Source organism: Apteryx mantelli, chromosome 3, assembly GCF_036417845.1.
Source record: "Apteryx mantelli isolate bAptMan1 chromosome 3, bAptMan1.hap1, whole genome shotgun sequence".
NCBI classification, from domain to species: domain Eukaryota; kingdom Metazoa; phylum Chordata; class Aves; order Apterygiformes; family Apterygidae; genus Apteryx; species Apteryx mantelli.
The window spans coordinates 46,123,215-46,148,615 of NC_089980.1; the positions used below are offsets into that span (position 1 = coordinate 46,123,215).

The 25,401-nt window shown below is 42.0% G+C and overlaps 1 protein-coding gene across 4 annotated transcripts in view; it reads right to left on the reverse strand.

Annotated features, from left to right (window-relative positions):
• The window catches only part of CDC42EP3 (CDC42 effector protein 3), a 32,451-nt gene extending 21,377 nt beyond the window's left edge, over window positions 1–11,074 (reverse strand). The window contains exon 1 of one of the 4 annotated variants that reach the window (XM_013943798.2): window positions 11,056–11,074. The gene's annotated coding sequence lies outside the window, so the exon portion shown is untranslated. Of the gene's footprint in view, window positions 1–6,839; window positions 6,859–7,363; window positions 7,482–7,842; window positions 7,989–11,055 lie in introns of those variants that run through there. The other 3 variants (XM_013943797.2, XM_067294721.1, XM_013943799.1) reach the window with 3 other exon arrangements.
• Window positions 11,075–25,401: the final 14,327 nt, after the last annotated feature.

The following is a 25,401-nucleotide window of genomic DNA, read 5'->3' on the forward strand; positions in this document are numbered from 1 at the left end:
CAAAAAAACAAAAAGAAATATAGCTTTCCTCTCCCACTATGATCACACAGTGCAAGTGGGGAAGGGGCCTACAGGAACACAGTAGCTGCCATACAAATTACTGGCCTGTTCAGTCCATTAGCTTGTTTCTAACAATGTATTTTCTATTCAGTCTATATGACTTCTCCATATCGCTAATTATTTTGCATATCATTAAAAAGAAACTAGTAGGAGCAGATATGGTAACATTAACAATCCAGTCTTTTCATTTAGGATTTTCTCTTCAAACTGACTAGATGTCTGAACCCTCTTTCTTTCTATCATTTACTTCTGGGCAAGATGACCCAACTGACCAATGCATTACTATCTGTTTGCATTATTGCAGTATCAGGAGCCCTAATCACAAGATAGGGATCTAGTATGTTAAGCTCTGCACAGACACAAATGACAACAACAGAATCTCACAGAATGCAGTTCCTCAGTTGTGGCATCTTTTGGTGCAGGGAATACTGTTAGCTTTATAAGAGAATTATAATTATTGTGACTAACACCTCCCACCCTATTCCATCTTTCTACTCCAAGTACTTGGACTGAATTAAAATAAAGTCCCATATGCCGTACAAACAGCCTGAGCATGGACACCCTGCTCTATTCTTTACCTTCATATTCTCATCTGGTTTTTAAATATGCAAGCAGAAAGTGTTGTCTGCTGAAAACCCCCAGACACGCTTATGCTTTATAAACTGTGGTCATTTTTCCAAGATCATCTGCTAGAGAGCCATGAGCAAGTAAAGGAAGGACCAGCCTAAACTGATGAAGAGCAGTGATCTGTAGCATCTGGAGCAGGGGCATGCGAACTCCATCTGCCATGCAGGATGACCAGTGGCACTTAGTCTTGCCTTGCCCTGGTTTCACTGGCCAGGTAGCTCTCCTACTGTTTAAATCTTCCCCTCAGCTAAGCTAACCCCTGACATTCTTCCTAGAAGCCAAGCGTGCTAAAAAAGGGGATAAGCCAAAGTCTACCTAGCCACATACTATCCTCCAAATTCATATAGAAAAGTCAGGCAAAAAGTAAAGTACCTTTGCAAGGACCACAGCATTTGGGAGATATGTTATGGCAGGCCTTTGGAGCAAACTACATCCTCAACAGACCTGACACAAGCAAAAGGCAGAACCCGCATTTTCTTCTTCCTTCACCCTCACTGTGACAGATGCAGCTTTTGACTTCATAGACACTTTTGTTTTTATTCTTTGTGATTACAGTAACAGGAACTCTCAGAGAGGCAATCCGAGCCATATTAGTGCTTCAAATGACAGGGAGTTTGTAAAATGAAAATTGATCAAGCTATAATTTGAAATCTGAACTAGGAGAAGATTGGCCTAACCATTCCCTAGGGATAAATTATAAAGCAAATTCAAACTAAGTTTTAGTTCCCAAAAGACAGTTTATTAAATGAATCTGAAAATAAAGATAGAAAAGTAATACTGGTGACCATTTCCCAACACAATTAATTATTGAAAGCAGTGGCAAGAATGCCTGAGCAAGATATTATTCCTTAATACCAGTATGCCACATTGGTATTTATGGTGTACATCTTGAGCACAGAAAAGGGGAGAAAAAAAGCAAAACAAAACATTCACCTCAAGCCACACCACATCTTGGACTAATCTTTGCCTGAGTTTCAGATCTAATTTATCCAATCTCATGAATAAATAGAATTAAAGTCAAACTAAATCAAAGCATACATTGGATCATATTAACTGAAACAAAAAGATAAAGTTGGAGGTTTCTAGAAAATATTCAGAGATTTATGAAAGCTTTTTAAAAGATATATATATATATGATTTAGGCATTACTTAACTAATACTGGAGAGGCACATAATGGAAAAAAGAATAGAACTAGTTTCTGATCACAACAGATTCATGAATACAATTTCAAAGGTTAGATTTAGTAAGCATAATAATCAAGAGTAACAGTTAAAAAATTGTTTTGGTACCTGTATTTCACAAGGATTTTTTAAGGTCCTATATTACTAAAGTATTGACTTTTGTAAAATTTAAAATCTTTCTAAATTTGAAGAATCCAATAGTGCTGGCATATATTTTGTGAAAATACAACTGAGATAAGAGAAAATTAAACAAAAAAGCAAGAATGTAAAGTGGGGGGTGGGGGGGAACCAGCAACATTAGCATTCTGTTCCTATATATCACTTGGTACTAGAGTACCACTTGAGCATTAAAGAAACCATCAACTAACTATAGAGGAGCTGACCCCATCATATGAACTGAGAGAACTGCGTTCTTAAAAGTCAATGAGGAGCTTTACTAGAACTGGAGAAACAAAGTGTTCACCAAATCAAAAAGACCCATTGGCCTCTTCTTCACTAAAGATCTTATGCCTAAAGTCTTGTCTAGCATCTCCGTCCTGTCTTTTCTTTCTCCCAGCTTTGCTTCCTACTGAAGATTGAAAACAGTATTAGTCATATCCTTACAGGTATCAGAGTTCCTCCCTGAGAAGATCATGACAGAAAGCTCTGCTGGCAAGGAAGCTAGTTTCACAACCTCTTTGGAAAAACACTTCATAGGTGACTGTGGTGGCAGCAATGCACCTTTGATCCTCCTTACAGAGTATCACTGAGAATTCTGTACCCCATAATTAGAAATATCATATGTGGAAGACTAAGGTTGCAAAGTCAAAGAATGCAAAGTTAAGAAATCCCAAGATTAAATTACTTGTGCAATCATTATTTGGTTCCTTTATGCATCTCCATTAAGATGTTGCCCAACACCACCCAAAAGGACTATGACAGAGCAGGACCAGGACCTTCAGCCTTAGCCCAGCACTTCGAACAGAGCCTTTCTTTTTGTAATTTCTCACCTCATTCACCCCCACATACTGTTTGGGGAAGAGGGCTATGAGAAATAACATGCGACCATAATGCACTTCAATCTGTGTCTCCATTTTCCACAGGCATTTTCCAACTTCTGGATACTTGCTTTTGCCAGCCTTTTCACATAGGTTTTTGGGTTTCTCTGATTTTAGTATTATATTGTACAGAATTCTTAAAAAGTTAACTGGAAAAAAAGATTTTTAATTTACAGACTAATGTCTTGGTTTTATTTACTATTTTTATGCTAGTGTCTAATATTTTTATAGGAAAAAAGCATTTAGAATGAAGATTCAACACCTGTTTCCTTTCTTTAAGGCACAATACAAATATTCAGATACACAAAAAAACTCTACAGCAAAACAGTGAGAGTCAGACTTGAAACACCTGGTATTTCAAAGGGAGAGAGTAAAAAAAAAAAAGAAAAAAAAATACAGCAAGCCCTACTCTTTGGATCTTCCTGGCAAATACATGAACAAGCATTTCTTCTCAGAAAGTTCTCTACAAGTTACTTAAAAAAAAAAAAAAAAAAGAAGAATTGCCATTCGAATACATCTAGACAACTTTGCAGAGACCTCACTAAGCAAGTCATACCTAGTTTCAATGACCAAGGCTTGTCATCAACAATTGTATCTCTCCAGAAGGCCAGCTGCTATCTGCACAAACCACAGACAAGCTGCCTCACATCATTCAGGATGACCCACAGCACAATGACTGACTGTATCATTCCATCTAATTTCTTATCTAACTTGTTCTGTGCTGACCTATATGACAGAAATCAAAGCAGTGTATCAGTGTTGGTGAGCTTTCTTCTACTATTCAGGGCAAGCAAACAACATTAATGCAACATTTACATAGTTAAGTTGTATGTTGCTGACCCACAGACGGTGAAGGTTGAAACCCTTAATTCAGCTCCTTGGCATTCATGAGATACCAGTCATCAAGTTTTATGAGTATTGTGCAACTGCATAATTTCAAAGATAAGTATAACAGTATTTTAAATTACTTTAGCTAAACATACCGTCAATAAATGGTCTCACATAAAAAGCTATTAAGGTCATGAAGAAATGATTTAGTTTGAGCATTCAACTATCACTTTCTCATTTTCAGAGCTTTAGGTATGATATGTGCTACTTTGATGTAGGCTCAGCCTATAAACGGCTTACCTACCCACTTTAAACAAAACAAAAAGGAGTAAAACACTCAACACTTCTCTGGCCCCTCAGAAGAAAAATGTAACAAATACTTATAAAAATTATTAATTAACTGTGTTCCTGTGAACTTAACTGGTGTCAGAACTGTAAGACAAACAATTGTTTCTACACCTGACTTACTTATTCCATAAATGCCAAGGAAACGCAAGTAATGGCATAAACATATCTTGTCACCCTGGCCAACTCTGTCCATTTGTCGTCTTCTCAATTTATCCCGGCCATGTGTTTTCTGAAGCTTGTGTGTCTTGATTTACCTCTCAACCCACAAAGAGGTTTACCTCATAGACTAGCCTTGTCGCTAGCCGGTTCCCAAGCGACTCCTGTTACACCCATTTCCCTGGAGTTACCATGTTGGATTAATAGCTTTGCTCAACAACATTATGAACGTAAACTCAGAACATTGTAAAATACTGCAAGTAATGATTATCTTCAAGAACGTCATCCGCAAATCTCTCTTATTTAACATAGCACTAGAAAGAGATCTTTTCTGAGGCCACCACATCAGTTCATTCCAAGTTTTCCTTCACCACAGACTTCACCTGAGCTTGCACTCAGTAGTTGCACCTAATGCTGCCCTCCTGTTTCACAGCAAACCCTCCCCTGAGCAGGTGGTGCTTCAAACACACCTGGCTGGCCTACCCAGGCATGTCCATCAGTACCAGATAGCTGCTAGTAACCAATCTACTCTGCAGTGAGAATACAGAATAAATTGTACAAAAACTGGCAGTCCCCAGCCCAACACCTGCCTACAATTCTCCCCACATCCCCGGAGAACTTCATGCCAGAGATTTTTGGGTAATTCACCTTGCTGTTGGATGAAAAACCATAGGATATGCCTTCAGCCTACTGCCACCCATGACCATGCAAGTGCTGTACCAGTGGTGATACCGTGCCTGCTGCAGCTCTGCAGCGGGGCTGCTCCTAGCAGGCACCGACCACCCAGTTAGCTCAGTTATGCCACTCCGGGAGGGAGCGGAGGCCAACTCTCCCTGAGAGGGCTCGGATCTTGAGAAAAGATAATTACTGTGCTTTGATTGTGATAAGAAAAGAAAGAAAAAAGAGTAGAAAAGTGATGCTTTTTGTTTGTTTTTTTTCGAAGTTACATGTGCATGCAGTGAAGTGAAAGCCTGTGGCCTTTTACGTAATTAGAAAAGCCCCAAATGAGTCAAATCCACAGCAATTCTATCAATGATGGGCTCAGAGCATGAAGAATAACTGGCCAGAGTCTATCGCTGCACCTTGGGGATACAACGCCACTGAAAAGCGAAGCAAGAGAGAACCCGATGGCAAGGTACAGGGAGAAGGAAATTCATCTTCACAGGCCTGCACAACTCCCTCCCCTACCCCATGCTCTTTCTCAAGGCTTGGGCAGAGAACCAGAATTTCTTCTGCAAGAAGTCATCTAGCTTAGAAGACTATAAACCAAAGCAGCATAACTAATTATGAAAAGCAGAGAACCAAACAAGTTTTGCCAAGAACTATGGCTTTCTTTGGTTAATGTAAGGCTGATATAAGTGGTTTGGAACAGTTTTAAAACACCTCTTTGAAGTCAGTGCGACATTTAGCCACAACAGTCAAATAGCGATGGTGCAGAGCCATGCTGCCCCAGGGAAAGAGTGGCTACAGGCTGCCTGTTGGGTGATATCCAGGTCTTTCCTTTCCAAAATTCACCCAGGCTGCCTCCTGGTGACGCTGCAGGCTTTAGGGATCAGTGAGGAGAGGCAGAACCACGGAGGGAGCTTCTGCAGCCCAATTTTCACTTCTGTGAGGGCACCAGGTATCACCGTGCTCCTGAGAGAACAGTAATCGGGATTATCTTTAATCTAAACAAGAGATAGGCCCCATTGTTTCCTTCACCGATACCATTTGCTTATGCTGAGGCCAGGAAAAATTGTTTCCTTGAGTACTATCCTACCGACTGAAGAACCTGTTCAGTTCCTCTCCCCTTGCATGCTCTAATAAAAAACAAATGTTCAAAGCAAGGAATGTTTTGAACACAGGAATTTGCTGTTACTTTTCTGAATGCTTCTGCTGAAAACCTATTTTTAACATGCCATAAAGCTGAAGTAAATCTTAATGCTAACACTAAAAAAAGGTGGACCCTTTCAGTTCGAAATGCTTTAAAAGTAAATCCTTGCGACAGTAATCACCTGCTGGTATATGCTTTTATGTTTAGCCAGTTGCTAAGATGCCACATCTGTCACTTCTTGCTTCCAATAATGTGCTTTCCTTTTCTATAGGGAAGGGGAAAATCCTGCTCCTGGAATTGAACCGAGCATCACGATGCCTTTTTTGGTATCTCTATCATTCTTCTAAACATCTGAATGAGAGCACATGTATTTTAAGGTTTCTAGCAATGTGTCTCTTAAGAATTGTTCAGCTTTAGATTTTTGTGCCTTAAAGCCTCTGATTTTTTTTTCAGTGCTTTGCTGAACAATGTTACATATTTATAACCTACATTTAACTAAGAAGAATGGTCTGCATAATAATAATTTCACTCCCAGGCACTCTTCTTGTCTCCCTCCCCCAAATATTTTTCAAAAGAAAATAAAAGATCAGGATCACATTCGTTACATTAAACATTTCATAATAAGCCCTCTTCCTAATTTTAAAACATAACAACAATCTACAATGACGCAAGCCCTACATTAATTACTTCCTCTATTTCGGGCTCGTTTTAATTTCAAGTGAAAATAAATCAAGTCCCTCTTATTAATCCACCGCCCGCATTTCTTAATCAGCAACCCAAATACAAACTCTCATTTGACTTCCTGATTTGAACTCTTTGTCTGGCAATCAGCATTACACCCTGCTGTTGACTTTCTTCCCAGCACTACGTTTCGCGGAGGTGCAGCTCCAGTCCCGGCCGTGCAGCTGCTCAGCAGCGTAGCGCTCAAGTGCACATTTATTTTTGAAGCGATGCAGAACAGCACAGTTAAAAGCGGCATCCTGCACGAAAATAAACGCGCTGGTTTTGCGCGCTGGAGCTATGCCTTATGCCTCTAAGAGGGGGCATAAAATCAGGTGTGGCTAAGTACCCAGGGAGGAAAATTTAAACCGAATAACGGGGGGGGGGGGGGGCGATTTTCAGCCATGAATTTCACTGATTTAAAGGCACGCCGGGCTCAGCCGGCTCCAGCCTCGAAGCCCCCCGCAGCCCCCGCGGCGCCGCCGCCAGACGCCTCCCCCGCGGCCGCGCCCAGGCGCCTGCCGGGGCCGCCGCTCCGCGGGAGCAGCGCGCCCGCCCCGGCCCCGCTCCGCGCCTCCCGCTCCCCACTTACGGCTCGCTGCTGGCCGGCGGCTCGGCTCGGCTCGGCTCGCCTCGGCGCGGGGCTGGGCTGGGCTGGGCGGCGGCGCGGGGCCGGGGCCGCCCCTCGGTGCCTCCGGGGCGAGCGCGGCACCTGTGGCCGCCTGTCACTGCCCGGCGGGGCGCGCGGGGCGGCGCGGGGCGGCGCGGGGCGGGGGGCGCGGCGGCGCGGCGGGCGGGGAAGGCGGCTGCAGAGAAATCCTGGCACCGCGGAGGAGTGCCTGGAAGGCGGGTGGGGAAGGGGGAAATAGCAGCAACAGTAATAATAATAATAATAATAATAATAATAATACCTTTTTTCATTTTTTTTTTTTTTGGCGTCTGCACCGGGAGGTGACCGGTCCCGTCCTCCCCCCCCGCAGAGCCCGCTGAAGCCCCGGGGCGGGGGGTTGCTCGGTGGGTTGCTTAAAATACAGCGAGGGGTATTTTTCACCCCAAGCCCCCCGCACCTACCTCCTCGCTTCCCCGCTCCCACAAAGGCGGCGGTTTCAGGCGCGTCCCCGCAGCAGCGGCTGCCCGGCTGCTGCTTTCCGTCTCTCCCTCATTATTTACGCGGCTTGAGGGAGAGCTGCTGCGTTCGCGGCTCGGCAGCCTGCGATTTCCGCGCGGGGAGCGGGTCCGGGAGCGCTGGGGCTGCGCTGGGGCTGCGCCGGGGCGGGCGGCGCGGCAGGGCCCGGCGACGCCCCGCGCGAGCCGTGCGGGTGCTGCGCTGCCCCGAGCCAGGAGCATTTTTAACGACAGCTTTAAGGGAGGCTGCCCATCTGCTCTATAAACGTGCAAATGCTTTGCACAGGGCGTTAAAGGACTCAAAATAGTTGCTGACAGCCCAACAGATCACTGAATAGGAAGCCCATAAATACTGAGCTGATGTTAAAATGTTTACAAGTTCCTTTGTTAATCCAGATAGAGACCCCGGTATTGTTTCGCTCCTTCCAGTGACATCCTCCCAGAAGTTTCTGTTGGCAGGTACCTGGACTTAACGCTGTGCTTCTGACAGTTTTACCCAAGGTTCATTTTTCAAAATGTTACACTTGGCACTGCCATACAAGCACTGCATGTGCATTTATTGAGATATTAAATATGATTCATCCCTTACTCAGGTGTTTTTATAAATATTTGCATAGTTTTTATTATGCATGGCATTTTTAAATGTGTAAACAGTAAACGCACTGTATATAAAGGTATACTTATTTAAAAATGTTACATACGCACATCCGGGTGAGAGGATTTTTCCCTTTGCTCTTTTTGCATTGTTAGCATTGGAGCACCTTACGGCTAGAGCATTTTGCCGCAGGACAGTTGTATTTTCTTTTATGTAAATACTGCGCCAAATTCAGCAAACATTTTCATTTCAAGGTGTCTAGTCTGTAATATTCAATATGCCCACAGACTGGTGCACCCTTACAGATCCACAGTGCCGTCTCCAGGCAGGCACCATCATGGGATACACCGTGGTTTACACCCCAATCCTTTCTGAAATACCCAGAAAAAAGCTGCCCATTCAGACGAAATCTCTCATCGCCGAAACATTTGAAGTTCTGCTAAAATCCCTTCAGTCATTCGCTTTACCGACCATATGATTTTTTTCAAAACAAAACCTCCGTATGTCAATCCAATATGTGACCGCGTGCTCAGTTGGAGCTGTAACATCCCAAGCACTTTGCACTGAAAGTGGTGGCCCGTGGCCGGTGCGCGGGGCCTCCTGGCTCGCGGCAGTGCAGGCAGCGAGCAGGTGGCTGGGCCGAAGGCCCGGCCAGGGACTGTGAACTTCCAGTAATTCATAATGGCCATTGCGAAAGCCAAAGTAAATCTGAGAGCAGCCCAGAGGCTGCTCCCGGTTTATGCAAAGGGGCAGTCTGAGAAAACAGCTATTAGAAAGTCAGTGTAAGCAAAACAAAAGAAGAATTCTGTAATAAATGCTGTCTTCTTTGGACTCTTTTCCAACTTTGCAATTATTCGATTATTTATTCTGTGTGAATGCACTCACAGGCTACCTTTAATCTACCGACTCTGTTCTTGAGACTGCTTTTTCATTTAAGAACCCAATGTAAGTGGTTTATGACTTTTAAAGGGGACACTTAAGGGATGGCATTGCTCATATTTCATTTTAGTTCAGAAAAGAAATGTGTGTGGGCATGCATGTGTGTGGCTTCATATGCTGAATCTGAGGAAAATCCACATGACCATTTCTGAGGACACAACAGACACCCAGATGCATTTGCTATAATAATGTGCTGCCAACATTTAGCAGTGGCACGCTCAAAAGCTCACTCCAGCCATGTTGCACATCCCTGCCTCTTGTCAAGACTTCCATGGTTTCTCATTTTCAGAGCGAGGTTGCAAACCTCTGCCTGCCTAAAAGCCTACCCTGCGAGGAGCCACAGCCACCCCATTTCTGTTGTATCATTACTCGTACCTTTTCCGAAGGGAAGAGTATCTCTCTTCTAAAGAAAAATCTCTTTTCTAAGATTATAGAAGGGAGGCTGCAACACCTCAGTGCAAGGAATCCTTTCTTTATCCTGTACTGTGTACCCTGAGTATACAGCCATAGGTCACAATCATATTATTTTGCTTTTATTATGAAGAAGCAAAGGATGTATTAATAGAAAAGTGTTCCTTATACACATAAATACACTTATTGTTTTGCGGTGGAAACAGCTCAGAGAGAAGATACAGTTTCTCTGTGGAAAAAATGCCGATCCATTGCCCAGCCTAGTGTGTTATGGGGAAACCCCGTGGGACAGAATTGTATGTGCCAAAGGCGGAGTCAAGGTTACTAAAAGAACCTGAATTCTGAATTTCTTCAGGTTCCTAGCCTCTAAAAAAAGCATTAAGCATGTATTAACACTGTTAATAACACAGAGATTTTAAAGTGATTGCCAAGAAAAAGAGACAGAAGTCTTCGAATGTTTGGTCCATTTCCACCACAGATTTATGCTGGCTCTTCTATCATTTCAAACCTCTATCATTAGAAACTAAATGGAGTTTAAAGCATAGTTGTAAGATTCCTAAATGACAAGCAGGCTCAAACAGTTACACACTTGAATGCTTAAGTTCCAGTCATACCTAGAAAATTCAAGTATTTAACTATCTGTTTAAGTACCTTGCTGAATCACAACAACTCCTATTTGTAATAATATTGGTTTTATTTATATATGCCCAGCTCAAATCCATGGTGCTTTTGCGTTTCTTTCAGCTGGAGCAGGATCATGCATTTAATGAAGATTGTAAGTAGACTCTGCAATGCTTTGAAATTGTCTGGTTAAAAGTCATATTTTGACAAGGATTCTATGATTCTTAAAGTACACACCATTAGCATAAATTCTGGAAGCTAAAAAGTTAAACTGTAAATACTCTTCATACTGCAATCATAAACAAGAAAATATTGCTAAAGCCTTTTCCAAAGGCTGTTTAATACTGTTTTCCAGTGCTCTGGAAGATTGCACCCTGAAATACTATTGCTAAATGGTGTTTAGCAATGGTGTATAGGAATAGTCTAAATTTTTGTATTTTTTTAATAATCCATGTGGATTACCAAAGCACGTATCTCCAAACACGCAACATTTCTGGTAACTTGCTTTAAAGAGCTATAAGACTGTAGGGTCGAAGGGACTTCAGAGTCATCTCCTCCACGTTGTGCCCCGATGCAGGACCAAACACGCTTACCTTTCAAAACCTTTCAAAATCTGTGGGCATCTCCATTCTCTTCTCCAGTGAAGGTGCGGACCCCTTACAAATTACCTGAAACAGGCTGCTGCATAGTGTGTAAAAACTGGTCTCCTCTGCCCCCTTTCACAGTCTCCTTATAAGTGGCCCACAGATCCCTGTGGCACTGTGGACAAATTGGAAACCACCTGCCTAGACTGCTCCTACCTGCGTTCGTTTATCCTCCGTTTCTACAAGCAGCAAGGGTGGAAATTCCACAACCTCCCTAGATAGCTCCATGGCTTCATCTCTTCACTATCCTTACTTTTTCTGTTTTTCCAGCTGATACACAACTTGCATCTTTCTTTGCTGCAAATTAATCCACTTTCTTCTCTCATGGAGCCCAGAGAACAGTGAGACTGCCTTCTTTATAATAACCTTATTTGGAGGTTGCTATTTTCCCCAGCCTCATAGTCTTTCCTCACTATGGGCTCTTACCAAGTCAAAACAACGATCAGGGCTACATAATGCAGCTTCTTTCATGGAAATTATTATGCAGTGTTGGAAAGAAATAATATGATCTGACTGAGGGAAAAATCTCCTGCAACTTGTTTGCCACAGATTATTTCAATAACTGTCACTTTGTGAATTTCTATAAATAAAATTGCTATCACTCTTCTGAGAAGTGAACATATTCTACCATTTTTTTAAACAATGAAAAAATACAGATCTGTTTTTCATCTAAATTCTTTATATATTTGAAATCACTCAGAGAAGAAAGTCCAAAGAAATGTGGTTAGCTTTGACGAAAAGAAGCCTCCCAGTGGGATATTTAACAGAATACCTAGAAAACAGTGTTGAAAGACTTATAATATTTGGAACCCATTTTTTAGACTCTCATTCTGTGACCTCTGATCTCCAGAGGACCTTACTTAGCTTTAAATCATTAGCATCTGTGGCGATAACACTTTGGACACAGGGGAGAAAGAAGGACTAACTGACCCTCAGTTTGAGCAAAGCTTTTGTATAGCCTTTTACGTACTAATGATGGATGTTTGACTTGCGATGCCTTTTGGGTATTCAAACACTGCACCAGGTTTGGCTTTCTTAGCCTGCCGTTTCCTTTGGCATTAGGGGACCCCAAACGGAAGCACGTGAGCGCTCAGCAGCCCCTCCAAAGCCTTCATCGACTGCCCAGTTCCACCTGGATGAGTGTGCAGGGTGAAGTGACATTTAGTTGGTCAAAGGAGGTGGTAGTTCACATACTGCCCAAGCAGCTTTTCCTTTCTTTTTGTCATTTGCTCTCTCTGGGTGCCCTAAGTTCAGACCACTTTTCTCTGCAGAACTCCCCAAGGAGGGGAGGATGAAATTCCACAGTGTGTGGAGGAAGGGGATGCAAACAAGTCTCTGGTGCCAGATGAATGCCATCATCTATAACCACCCAGCAGCTTCAAATAAATAATTAATTAATTTTTAATAAAAGGCAGCTAAAGGCTGCTTTAAGCTTAGAAGAGGAAAAGTAAAATAAAAGTCTCTTGAAACGATATTGCAGTTCTTCATATAAATATAATAATTGGATAAGGCATAGATTAAATATTATTTTAATTTTTAATAATAATTCCTCATCTTACAAACAAAAAGAAGACTCAAAGAACAATGAGAACACTGCAAAATGTTGTCTCACTTAATATAAAAATTTGCACTTCGCTATCAGCATCTAGGGATTAATTCTGAAACTGCTGAGTCCTCTTGCCTTCCATTAACTACTGTGGGAGCTGAGAGCACCTGGCCTCTTGAGGAATCAGGCTCTTTGGTGGTTTTAATTTAGAGTCTGACAATAACGCTGAATAAAAGTATTCCTGGGGATAGCCCGCAATTATATAGCATGAGCTCATTCCTTCATTATAAAATGTGAGCTGAAACCATTCATAACTGCCAGCCGATATTACAACAAGCAATTCCAGTTCCTCATTGCATGGGAAAGGCACTAGCAAGCTTTAATGAGTTTCAAAAATAGCTGCCACATCACAAAATTGTAATTGTGCTTGTTTTTCTAATGTGAATACCTGTTCAGCAGACCTCGCTCAAACAATGGAATCCAAATAGAGCAGGGCATGTAAAATAGCGACTTTTATTTGTCAGCTGCACACCCATTGTTTTCAGTCAGAGCCTGCAGAGCAGCTTCAGCTGTACATTCCTGTGGAGTGAATAATATCAGTTGAGATTATGCTACAGTACCACATCTATTACAAGCACGTTATAAAGATTGAATATAACCTAATTAGGAAATGCTGAAGTCTTCTGGGTGTGGATGTGGGTTGGTAAAGAGTTGTTTTACACGACCTTCACTTACTGAAAAATGAGAGTTCACAGAGGATAAAATAAAGGTAACAATGCAGATTTCAGTCCTGGATCCAGAGATCACAAATGCATCTCACATTCCTCATACCATTGCCACTGAGCTAAACAATTGGTCTCCAGATTTCGCTTCTATGAAACGCTATTGTAAACACTCTGTAAATCCAGCAGGACAAGCCAAATTTGGTCACATCCTTCTTTTTGATCCAGATAAGAATAAGAGGCGTATTCTGGCTTTTAGTACGAGGAGGAGGAGGTTGCAGAGGGAGGCAGCCCGAGCCTCTCCCAGGAAGCAGAAGCTGCTCTGCGTGCCCTCACTGAAAGCTGTGCTTCCCCAGCATCGCCCCCTACCCAGCCCCTTCCTCCCACCACACGAGCACCGCCGCCTTGCATAGGGAGAGAGCGCTTAGCAGGTCAGCCCTCTCACCTGGGTCCTCACAGGCTTTCTTATCTTAGCTAGGCATTAATACAGCAGCAAAAGACAGCAAATACCTGCAGACTGCAATGTCCTGCCTAGATGATGGGACAATTCCAGCTGTAACCTGGCCTCAGTTTTTCTTTATCTTTGGACTTGGATGGTATGTATTAAGAGGACTGGAAGATCTTCTGCTTTCATTACAGCATCCCTGAGGGCTTGTCTTTATTGGACAAGTGACAGGGCAAGCTCTCCCACTAGCTTCATGGGACCTGCCCCTTCATGGAAGTCCGGCCCTACTGCCATCCCTTCTGGTCTGCAAGACAGGGTTGTTTCACTGCTCCCTGCCTGCAGCCTTGCCACAGAATCACTGATCAGCATTATGGGGTTTCACAGCTGTAAAAACCGCTATCAGCTGCCTCTGTGTCTGCATGTTGTTGTTAGCCAGGCATGCTGCTGGCTAACAACAAGTCACTGACAAAATGCCTGCAAACATGTCTCATGTCTTGCTTTTACCTCCTGGTTCCAAAATGAAAGTTGCATTAATGCCAACAGCTGGAACAGATCAGTGCTCCAAGCTGGGTTCATGCCTTGCCACTGATTGGAATAGAGGTTGCAGAGAGAAGACTTGAGCGTGCCAGGCTGAAAGTAGTTTACTATGTTTATGGGACAAGGTCACACCTGTGCAGGTACTCACAAAGGACGGACCAGTTTTCCCACAGCACACCATAGAATGCTGCAACTGAGCATGCAGTTAAAACCAGTAAATATAACCTCAGACATCACGGTGTGTCACATAACTGAATACAGAACCAGAAGAGATACACTTGAGCATAGCTTTGCAGTTCATGTGCTTAGACCTGAGCTAAAAATCAGCGATTACTTATTTTCTCTGCCATGAAGGATTTTTGAAATCCTGAAACCACTGAAACCAAAGGAAAGATTCACCTTCTCTGTGTTGGCCTTCACACATTGTTTAAGTACTGTGGAACTGAGCCTCATCTGATTTTCCTGTAAGTCAAGAACAACTGCTTAGATCAGTGGCATGATGCTGCTGGGAAGTCACAGTCAGGCCCTGGCATCACTTGCAGAAATACCCTGTGTACAGGCGTGCATTTACTAAGCCATATACACACTGTGGCATGCCCTCCTGTAGCTCCTGGCACTAGCACAGCCGTGCAGCTCGTGCCCTGCGCCCTGCAGATGTGGCCATGTCAGCCACTGCTGGGGAGTCCATGAACCCTGGTAAGTTCTCCCTTCTCTTAGGTGTCCTGGGCTATGCATGTCCTCCTCAGCAGCATCAACCCAACCTGCATTCAAAATGCAACATTTATACAATTATAAATATTCTCTGGTTTGCAGCTTGCCCAAGTTGCAAACCAAGCTTGAAGCCACCAAAAAAAGACAGATGCAAAAGGTCTGAATTTTTTCTGTAACGCAGTGCCCCCAGAGCAGTTAGGACAAGCTAGCTGCTGCCTTGCTTTTGAAGCACTAGTTGTGAACCTGTGCTCTGTGGGCCCCCTGCGCCTGCTTCTGAGGGATGTATGAAAGGTGAATAAGAAAAGCAGGCCCCTTGCCAGTAGGTTTGCATTTGCTAAAGGAATCCACATCATCCCAGGAAAAGTTTTAGGAGTCTGCAAATCGAGAAAAGTTGAGAACCACCAATCTAGGGAATGCAGGCTTACACCTTTTTGTTACACATGGTAAAGATTTAAAGATTTACTTTAGATTGAAGAGTATTAGGGGGACAAAACATAGGGGGAGGGAAAGCTTAAAAGTGTTTTGACTGATCAAATTTGAAATACATCATTGAAAGATATCTGCATTTTGTAAGATACTGAGTGCATTTGGGGAAAATGTCTGGAAACCTAATAACAAATATTTAGTGCTATATATGTTTTAATTTTCATAATGTATCAATTACTATAATGTTTTTACTAGTATTCCCGTTATATAATTAGATGACCTGACATCTGGCTAAACAAAAAGCATATTGTATGCAATTAAAACACTGATTAAATTGCATAGGATGATAATAGGGCAGTGCTGGAAAAATCCATTTGCTTCTGATAAATAGTTCTTTTTCCCAGACAAAACCACTGTAATCTGGAGATGCTAACCTTCATTAACCTCTTCCCTCCCTTCTTGTCCTTCCCATGTATGCATAAGCGTGTTTGCATCCTAGAAGAACATTTGGGAAGCAGCTGGACTAACCTTTTGCAATGTGGTAACAGCCTACAAAGTGGCAGTTAACTTCAGGTAGAAAGTGCTCTACAAGTGTAAATAAATCCTAGAATAAGAAAACTCCCACTGAAGTTAGGAATTTGGCCTGCATTAGATTAGTCCAAAATCAGGTCTTTATGGTTTCTATGATTTTTGACACTCAATGGATATTTTAAATCCCATCTTGTTTCAGTTAAATCATTCTTTTTGAGTATCCTCTTAGGCAAACTGGTATGACTGGAGTACATATTTTAGAGAAGAAAGATTTGTACCAAACCTTAATCATCCATCTTTCTGCTGAATTACATAATTTGTTTTTCGTAAGTAACCACAATACTTGCAGTCTTTTATTTGGAGTCTGGTATGTTTAATGTTGGCTTTTTTTTTTTTCAATGTAGTTTACTATAGGTCTATTACTCTTACACTTATGTTGTCTGTAAAGGCTGCTGGAGTGGAACAAGTACAGTCAGTTAGTAATATCTGCCAGTTTACTAGAAACACACAAAGTCTTTCTGTTGCAAAAGCTTCGTTACTTCCAGCATCAAGTGCTCAGGAACTTCTAAGAACAGCTCCTTTCTATATGGTTTAAGTTTTCAGGTTGCTAAATAGAGGTATGTGCTAAGCCAAACCAGATTATACATTTGAGTTGTTACCACTAGATGATGGAATTAAAAAAAAAAAAAAAAGCCCAAAAGTTTGTCAAAAGCCCTCCTGTAAGTGCAAACAATATGGAATTAAATAAACCTTGCTGGATCTGAGCTAGCAGTGCACAGAGTGATGCAGATATTTTATGCATTGATTTTCTCCAGTGTCCACAGTTTGTTGTTTGCTCTGTTTCCAGGGAATCACGACTGGATTTTGCCTTGTACTTGATCTGTCTAGCCCTTACAGAAGTATAGCATGGGTGAAGAGTAAAGGGGTTTGAGTATGTCAGACTTTTGTCTTAGAAGTCTCTTGGGAGTTCTGCTAGTTACTTGAAAAATACCCCCCTTTACAATTGTTTACTTATTCAGCCTGTCTGTATACTTAGAAAATTTGTTGCGTGCATCTTCATGTTTGACTCGTGGTTGTATATTCAAGGCTGTAAAGAATAAACCTAAAAAAAATAGAAAAGCATGAAGCTGGTTTCAGATGTCTATTTTTTCTCTGCTTTGACTTGATTTGTAAGAAGTAATACAGTTATACAAACTTATACGAGTTATACAAACAAATATTTCAGGTAGATTCATCAATGAGGTTCTTCAGTTTACTATTGTGAGGTTAATGATACCTTTGGAGCCACATCAGCTTAAAGCTCAAGTATTAGGGCTCAGCCTCAGAGGTCCAGTTGTGTGTCTGTCTTGCATTCCCATGCTTGAAGAGATGAATTTTCTACTCAGTCTGTTCTGTTTTTAACTGGCATCCTAACCTGATGTACAAATTTCACTTGTATATTTTAGGCAGTACAGGCACATCTTTTGAAAAAAAGCTTGGCATCATGGAACGATATCAAGCGATGACTCTCTCGTGACACGTTCCAACTATGAAAAACTGAATTTAAAAAACGCATCTTTGAAAAAAATGCCAGAGCAGATTTCAATAAATTCCCTAGTGGATTCCATCAGAAATGGAAAGAGTCATACTCAGAGTTTACTCACAGTGGACCAATTCCTGAAGTCCTGAACAAAGATTTATCCTGGCTTTAGTTAGCTGGGATACACTTGTAAAGATGCAAAAATAATCCTTCTCAAAGGGATTCCATCGCTCTGAAATTTCCAGTGGTTTGGAGAAGGGATGAAGGTATCAAATAGGAGGAGAGAGAGGAAGGGATCCTACTTCTGCATGTCAGTGTTTTCATATTTACCTTAGTTTGGCCTTGCTTGCCATTGTGTCGTATTTGTTTTAAAAGTGACTCAGTATTTACGGAGTCTTTCAGGAGGATGTCCAGTAACCTGTGATTCACGACATCCTGCAGAAGTTGCACGCTGGTTAATAATACCCTCTCTGTACAGCACTGCATTTCTAAGTTGTGAAATACCACAAGTGCTGACAAATCATTCTAACTTACTTCTGTTGAAAATCCATTTTGTGATGCACAGTCTCTCACAGTATAGGCCTAGCCTGGAAAAAAAAAGCCTCCAGAGCATTTGATGACAGGCTCACTGGCCCCATAGAGCCCATCCTCCCCATAAGAAATAAGATAGTCGTATTTGAAGAGCTTACCCACGTCTATGCTACATTTTCTGCAGAACTGTTGGCTTTTTAAAATGCAGACTTCCAAATTAAACACTCAGGCTATAAACCCATCCACCAGGCCCAGCGTCCTCTGCTGTGGAGCAACCCCAATGGTTTGGCCTGGGGCAGCTTGTCTTGTGGTCCACCAGAGACCAAAGAAAAGTTTGTTGACTTCAGGTAGCTCTCTGCCTGCAGTATGCCTAATGAGATTTACAAGCTCGGAGCCTTTCACTAGCATGTTATTCACATCTAATTTTAAATCACGCTGTCGTTTAGAATAAATACACCCCACAATATTAAGAAATTAGCATTAGTAACACCTAGGGAAACTCATTTCAAAATATGCAGTCTCTTAAAGTGGAATGGAAATAAAAATGTAGGAAGGAAAGTGCCATTAAAAACAAGCTACAATAATAATGCAGCGTGCAGACAGGTCTGTGAAACTTGCTGGGGTTGCTCTGCTGGAATTCTGCAAAGTGTGCCCTTAAGAGCAAATCCTGCATGGACTTCAAGCTGACTTTGAAGGACATAGTGACAATGACATTACTATGCCTTTTCTTACAGTTTCTGAGATTCCTTTTCTGCGAGGTAAGAAGGTACCCTTTTCTCTCTCCTCAACAGGAATTACATGAAAGAAAAATATTGACCTGAAAGATAAACACTGATCTGAACTGAATTACCTTACAGATAAATAATCATTTCCATGGCAGGGGGAAAAAAAAAAAACCTAGAGAAGGATCAGGAAGCACTGAACTTCTACATTCCAACACTTTTCATTTTGGAGTAGTATTGCTGTTTTCTGTAAATAGCTGTCGCTTCAGCTGGGCAGTACAGGATATTGAAAATTGAAACACTTCCTAAAAAATACAATGCCTGCACAGGTGCAGTGAGCTAGTAGGATGATATCAAGAGTTATTCTGTGACGCTCATCCTCACAAATAGCCGTGTCTCTTGATCTGTTTGGCCACAAGAAACCTTTCTAACCACCTTTGCTCTTATCATTGAAAACTCCAACACGTGAAGAATGTTTTCAAACAGGATGACAAGGCCACATCCTGCATGGATTTGAAAAGAATTGATTGCAAAGAGCAAGCAATCGCCCATAATATCCTTCCTGCTCCGTAGACTCTCCTATCACTGCTGATCTCAGTATGGGGAAGTCCCAAATAAATAGGTGCTCTAAACTTCCTAGTTGTATTATGTTCCTATTTGGCATCTAAACCCCTATTCTTTGCTCTCCAGTGGGGAGAGACATGGATCATTGATGAGCTCATGGTAGGTTTGAATGGAGGAGTGTGAGAACGTGAAATCGCAGCACAATTAGATCACCGTAGGCTGCTAAAAATGGACTTTACCCTATAGTTTTTCAAGGATTTTTCCCAGTTGCCCTGGAATCCGGTGCCCCTGGTACCTGGTGCGTGCAGCTGGTACCTTCAGGCTGTGTCTACACCGAGGGCAGATGCGTGCTCTGGTGTGCATGCAATGAGGACCTTGGCCTCCGTATTATCCCAGCAAGGCCTTGCCCTGAGCGCGTGGCAGCTCTCTGCCGCATTTCATACTGCCTTGTTACAGAAACCCCTGCAGGGAGGAGGCGGCAGGTGTCCGACTTTCCTCCCAGCACGACGCTGGGAAGTGGTGGGGCTGCCCCCGCCCAGGAGGTCGGAAGTGTTTCTAGATGCACCAGTTCAGACGGGCCTCGGGCTCGTTCCACAGCGACATTTCGGTTTGAGCGGGACAGCCACCCCTCTCCGGGTTCAAAACACGGGAGCCGCACCTCGCCCTCATTTGCATCGCGCCTCAAAGCTCGCCCACGCGGTGCGCCCCGACCTTCCCGCAGCCGCGACCCTGTAGGAGCCAGCCCTTCTCTCCCTCCAGTTGCATTATCTCTAATTGGGAGCATCCGGGACAGGATCAGCGAGCGCGGGCGGCTGGGAGCCGGGCGCGGGCGCTGCCTCGGGGCTGCCGCTCGAGGACGCCTCGTAGGGGCGGCGTGCAGCCCCGGGGCAGTTTCGAGTGGGGCAGGACTCCCCCTCGAGCGCCCGCGTCCTTCTGGGCAGGGGCTGAGCGGCTGCCGGGGGCCGGGCGAGGGATTCCCCACGTGGGCGACGGGCAGGAGCGGCCGAAACTCGGGATCCCGTCGGCCACGGTGAGACTCTGTCGCTAGTGGTTTTTCGCCAGCAACCCAACGGCGGCTGTTAGCATTCGTTTCTATAAGGTAGGTCTTGCAAGGAAAATAGCATAATCGAATCATATGGCATGTTGTATTGCTTAATTAATGGGAGGGAAGGCCTGAGGTAATTTACCACTTCATCATCCTCTAAATTAAAAGTCTGATGCTTGAGGCCTGTACCCAGAACTTCTATTTGTTGCTACTAGAGTAAGAAAAAAGTGGTAAACTGCCAGGCCGAATTCTGATAAAATGATGATCTTTAAGGGGCTGATTCTGCTCTCATTGCGAACAGTGCAAATCAGAAAAAAGCTCTAAGGATAGTAGGGGAGCTGTAATGCTAAAATGTCAGTGATAATACCCGAACCTTAGATATTTATAGGAAAAGATGCAGTGTTAGTCTGTCCTACTTTTGTTGATAGTTTAGTTTGAAGAAGAGGATGCAAACCAAAAGCTTAGCCTCACAGTGATTACTTAATTCCTATTTTCTTTCCCGAAACATATGTCTGGGTTTTTTTCTAACTCATTTGGGGATAAATTTGACTGAGTTCAGATTTGAAAGGATCGGCACTAAGTAGATAACATAGTTCTTTTTGTTTCAAGCAATTCCGTAGCATAACAAGCTAAGTGAAAGCACTGACATGAAAATCAACTTTTAAGTGAAGATAAATCTGTTTTTTGTAGAGTGTTTCTGTAAAACTACCTGGATCTCCATGTATATCATAGCGTACTTCATTCTTTTTTAGTACTGCTCAGGTGGTTCTAGATAAAAGGCTTAAAAGTGGACTTTGAAGGCACTAATGTTTTCATTAGTTGGAGAGATGAACTGGATGAGGCTCGGTGAGTCATTGTGTGAGTGAGCTGCAGTGTTGATGCAGCTGCCTGTTGGGCTTCGCAGGTGCACGTTGCTTGGCCCAGATATTCAAAATTAGTAGGGAGGCATCCAACATTCAGCAAATTGTTATGAGCTGGAGAAGGCTTTCTCCTAAGGAGAAGGGCATGGTAGCCAAACTCCTCGCGGCAGCATAGAGTACGCGCTGCTGATGGGAACACTGTGATTCCTAATATGCTTTGACTTTCTGCCTTGGTTTTTTTTTGGTAGTTCAGTGCAGCAGTGAGCAGGACCCAGTACTAAGAGCTGTCTTGAATGTTCTCCTGCATTTTTTGCCATTTTTGCCTCTAGCCTACACTGAAAGAGAAAGTCAATGTCCTGAGATTGGCAGCCAGCCGAAAGCTTAACAGCTTCTCAACTACCAGTTTCTTGTGCAACGCTGTAGAGAGCATATGCAAAAGATATGAGCTATTGTTACTAATTTTTTAATATGGAAAAATTTCAAGTCAGATCTGCTATGCTCTGCAGAGGACTCTGCCTGCAAAATCCAAATTGCACACGCGCTGGAAACACATTACACTTTTCCTAGTCAAGACTATTGAAAATTATGTTTCTTTTTAAGTACAATGCATTTTAAAATGTTTTATTTTTTATCATACACCTTGTGAGGTGTTTGGTTTTTGTTATGAATTATTACTAAGAGAATTTCCTGGCATGTCTTATTCTTTTGCTCCTATAGTTTTCTTCAATACTAAATACTAGTATTATTAGAACAATACTAATACTAGTATTATCAGTGCAATACTAAATGACACCAGAGAGACATTATTGTTGCATATCTTTAACATGACTTTTCTGACCTGACCAACAGAAAAACGTGAACTGTAATCATGGCAAATTATGAAATGAATTTGAATCAAATTTGATCCAGTTCTAGTCATTAATATATAATACAAATATATTATGTAATACAGGCTTTTGATTACATGATTTGATTAGTCAGTAGGAAGGCATGCTTCTGTGGAAGGATTTTCTAGATTTATATTTACATGCTTTCCAACAGCAACAGCATGCACTAACAGCTGTGAATGATACATCAAAACTGCCATTCCTGGCATGTCTTCCGGTTTGTTATTTGCTTTCTGTTTCCCGGCATGTGCCCCTTTTTCTGCCTGGAAATCTTGCCTGGGCAAATTTTGATGGCTTTCTGTATTTGCTGGGGATTTTCAGCTGTCTCGCAGAGCCGTGCTTGGTGAAAGGTCAGGCGCTGTTTCGCCTATGCCACACACTGACACAAGAGCTGTTAAGTTGGGACCTGGTTTAGATACGGATGTCTTGGATGACCACCGAGTGTGAACACCCGGTGTGGATTTATACCTCCCTCGCTTGATGCTGGGGCTTTCGGGAAGCACAGGATTTACGCCACATGCATGACACCAGCGCCCTGGACCTGTGCAATGTGTTTGATGCTTGCAGGAGGAATCATCTATAAACCCTGGGCTAGCACTGGCCAGTTACCCTGCAGATGGGCAGTACGTCTGGGTCGTCCCAGTGGTTTGTACAGTGGTGCCACACAGAGGTAAAGCATCTGCGGCAGAGTCCAGCTATTGCTATACCTGTTGCATTAGAATAGCTATTTAATCAACTTTAATTCCATACTTTCACTTAATTAGCCTTGGCTTTCTTGAGTGCGCTCCCACAGACAAGCTCTCAGAGGAAGCAGTCCCATGTTTTTCACTTGGCCCTACTCTGTAGGCTTTTTTCAGGACTACCAGTGGTTTTGAACGCTGCTGCCTTTTGTGGCTGAATATATTTGTGAGTTTACATTAGACAGTTTAATTATACTGGGGATTTCAATAGTCTTTGATAGTCTCCTGTGACAAGGTCATTCTCTCTGCAGCCCACTCAGTGCATGACTATATGACCCTCTGAAGTACAGCTGAAATGTTGAGGTAGAGTTCCTTTTTCAATTGACTCATTTTAAGTGGAATTTAGGATAATAAGACACTATATTTTGTTAGATTTATGTAATTATATAAGCACTGCTAAGACTACAAATAAAGCCTTAGATCATTGTGAAACAGCAATAGCAGTCCAAGAAAAACCCCAAGTTACCAGAAGAATGTTCACTTATGGAAGGAAAGATAAATATTTCTAGGACTCACATCATAATTTTAGCCGTATCTGAAGGAATATTTTTTTTCCAGTTTATCTTTTACCTTTGGTAATGAGAAGTTATGGTTCTTGCCCTGAGGAACTCCAGTTTCCATTTAGCTTTAAAGTGAATGCATGAATGGAATGCAGCCCTCTGTGCCGAACGCGCATGCCACCCTGTGGCTTTCCTGTAGCTGAAGATGGGCTTGTCTGGCTCTTGGTGAGCCCTAGCTAAAAATAAATTTAAAAAAAAGCCCTACATTTTGGGTTGCACAATGAACTTCGCTTACGGATATATGAGTTAGATTTGCACATAGATTGGGCTGCTGCTACCATTTCGATATATGGGAGCCTGTCAAATATGCGTTTACCTTATAATGGTGATTCTGTTTGTGCTCTTTACATGGTCTTGCTTCAGTAACTGGTTCATTCTGAGTTTTCAGTCAACAAGGGGATCCCTATGCATTCTTCACCAGAAATAATATAGCATAGGAACAAAGATTAACATTAAAAAAGGAAAATCATCTTTTGCCAAGATTGTTAGTTTCCAGCAGTTCAGTCAGCTTGTTTGACTAAAATATTGTATTTCAAAAAATAGCTGTATTTATGAAACCACCAGCTCCCTGCCCAGGTAAGCTACTTTGGGATCTGTAAAAGCAGTTAGAACAACAGATAGGTCATGCCAATTAAAATTTTTTCAGGAGCTGTTTTACCATGCAGTTTGTTTCATGCCATTGCCAAACTCAGGCATCCAAAAATCATGAGCTAGTTTCTCCCCAAATAACAAGATTTTAAGGAATAAAAATTTTGGTGCTGTTTTTATTCCTTGATGTTAGGTACACTTTGTGTGACCTTCTACCTAGTCTGTGGCATATCTTGCTCTAAAAACAGCATATGATATTGTATTTCATTCTCCTTAAAGACCTGATATGTCCCAGGAAATCCAGCAGATCTCTCTGACATTTAAGCACTTTCCATGCAGTTTTACTCAAACCCAAAATATTCATAAATAACAATCATTACGTACATATATTATATTAATCAGTGTAGGTTTTCTCATGAATATGGTGGTGTCTGTTTACATATATGCACATTAGCGTAAGCTAATATGGAGATTTAATGTTGTTTAAACATGAGCTAGATACTGTTCTTCTTTATTTAGCCTTGCCAGTCCAAACAGTCCACAAAATGGGAGCCAAGCTTTAAGGTCAGCTTACAAATCATGGCATTAAAAAAATAAATAAATGTTGTATTCTATTTTTCTGACTTTTGTTTTTTGTTTTTTCATACCACGTTTTCAAGCTTTTTGCAGCACAGAATTACAGGAACTAGTTTTTTTATGAAACATAACAAATATCATAAGAGTTACAGTAAAAAAGTATGTCGGGAGCAGTATTTCAGTTGTGACATATTGTTTTAAATTTTCCTGCTTTCCTCCTCTTGCAGCTACATATAAGGACATTAAAAGTGACATAAGGGGAAAGATGTAGCAGTTAGTTAGGCTATAAAGTGCTTGACAAACTGTCACAAAATCAGTGTCTACTTTGCAAAGGAAAGCGTGTCATTTTAAGTATAGATCCCACATTGTGGCATGTACTTGAAAACAGAGTGAAGAAATCTGAATAAGGAATGAACAGTGCAACGAAAAGACATCAAAGCAAAATTTTATTTCTTAAATTTCCAGCTCATTGTATCTAGAATGAAAAATAAAATGTGCTTGGCATGGAAATAGGCAGGGGGGATAAGCTAGGATTTCTAATACTATGTATAACCCATAAACACAAGTGTTTGTAGTGCTTTTATGTTAGACACAAACACTGTTAAACAATCCAGTTTGAAAAAGATAATACAGTAACTCAAAAGTATATGTGAAAACTGCTGCCCAGTCTGCTATTTTCCAATCAACTCTATATCTGAAATCAATTCAATATGGATCATAAGTGGTATATTATCATCTGTATTTCAGGCATATTTTGTGTGAATTATGAACAAATTCATGGGGAA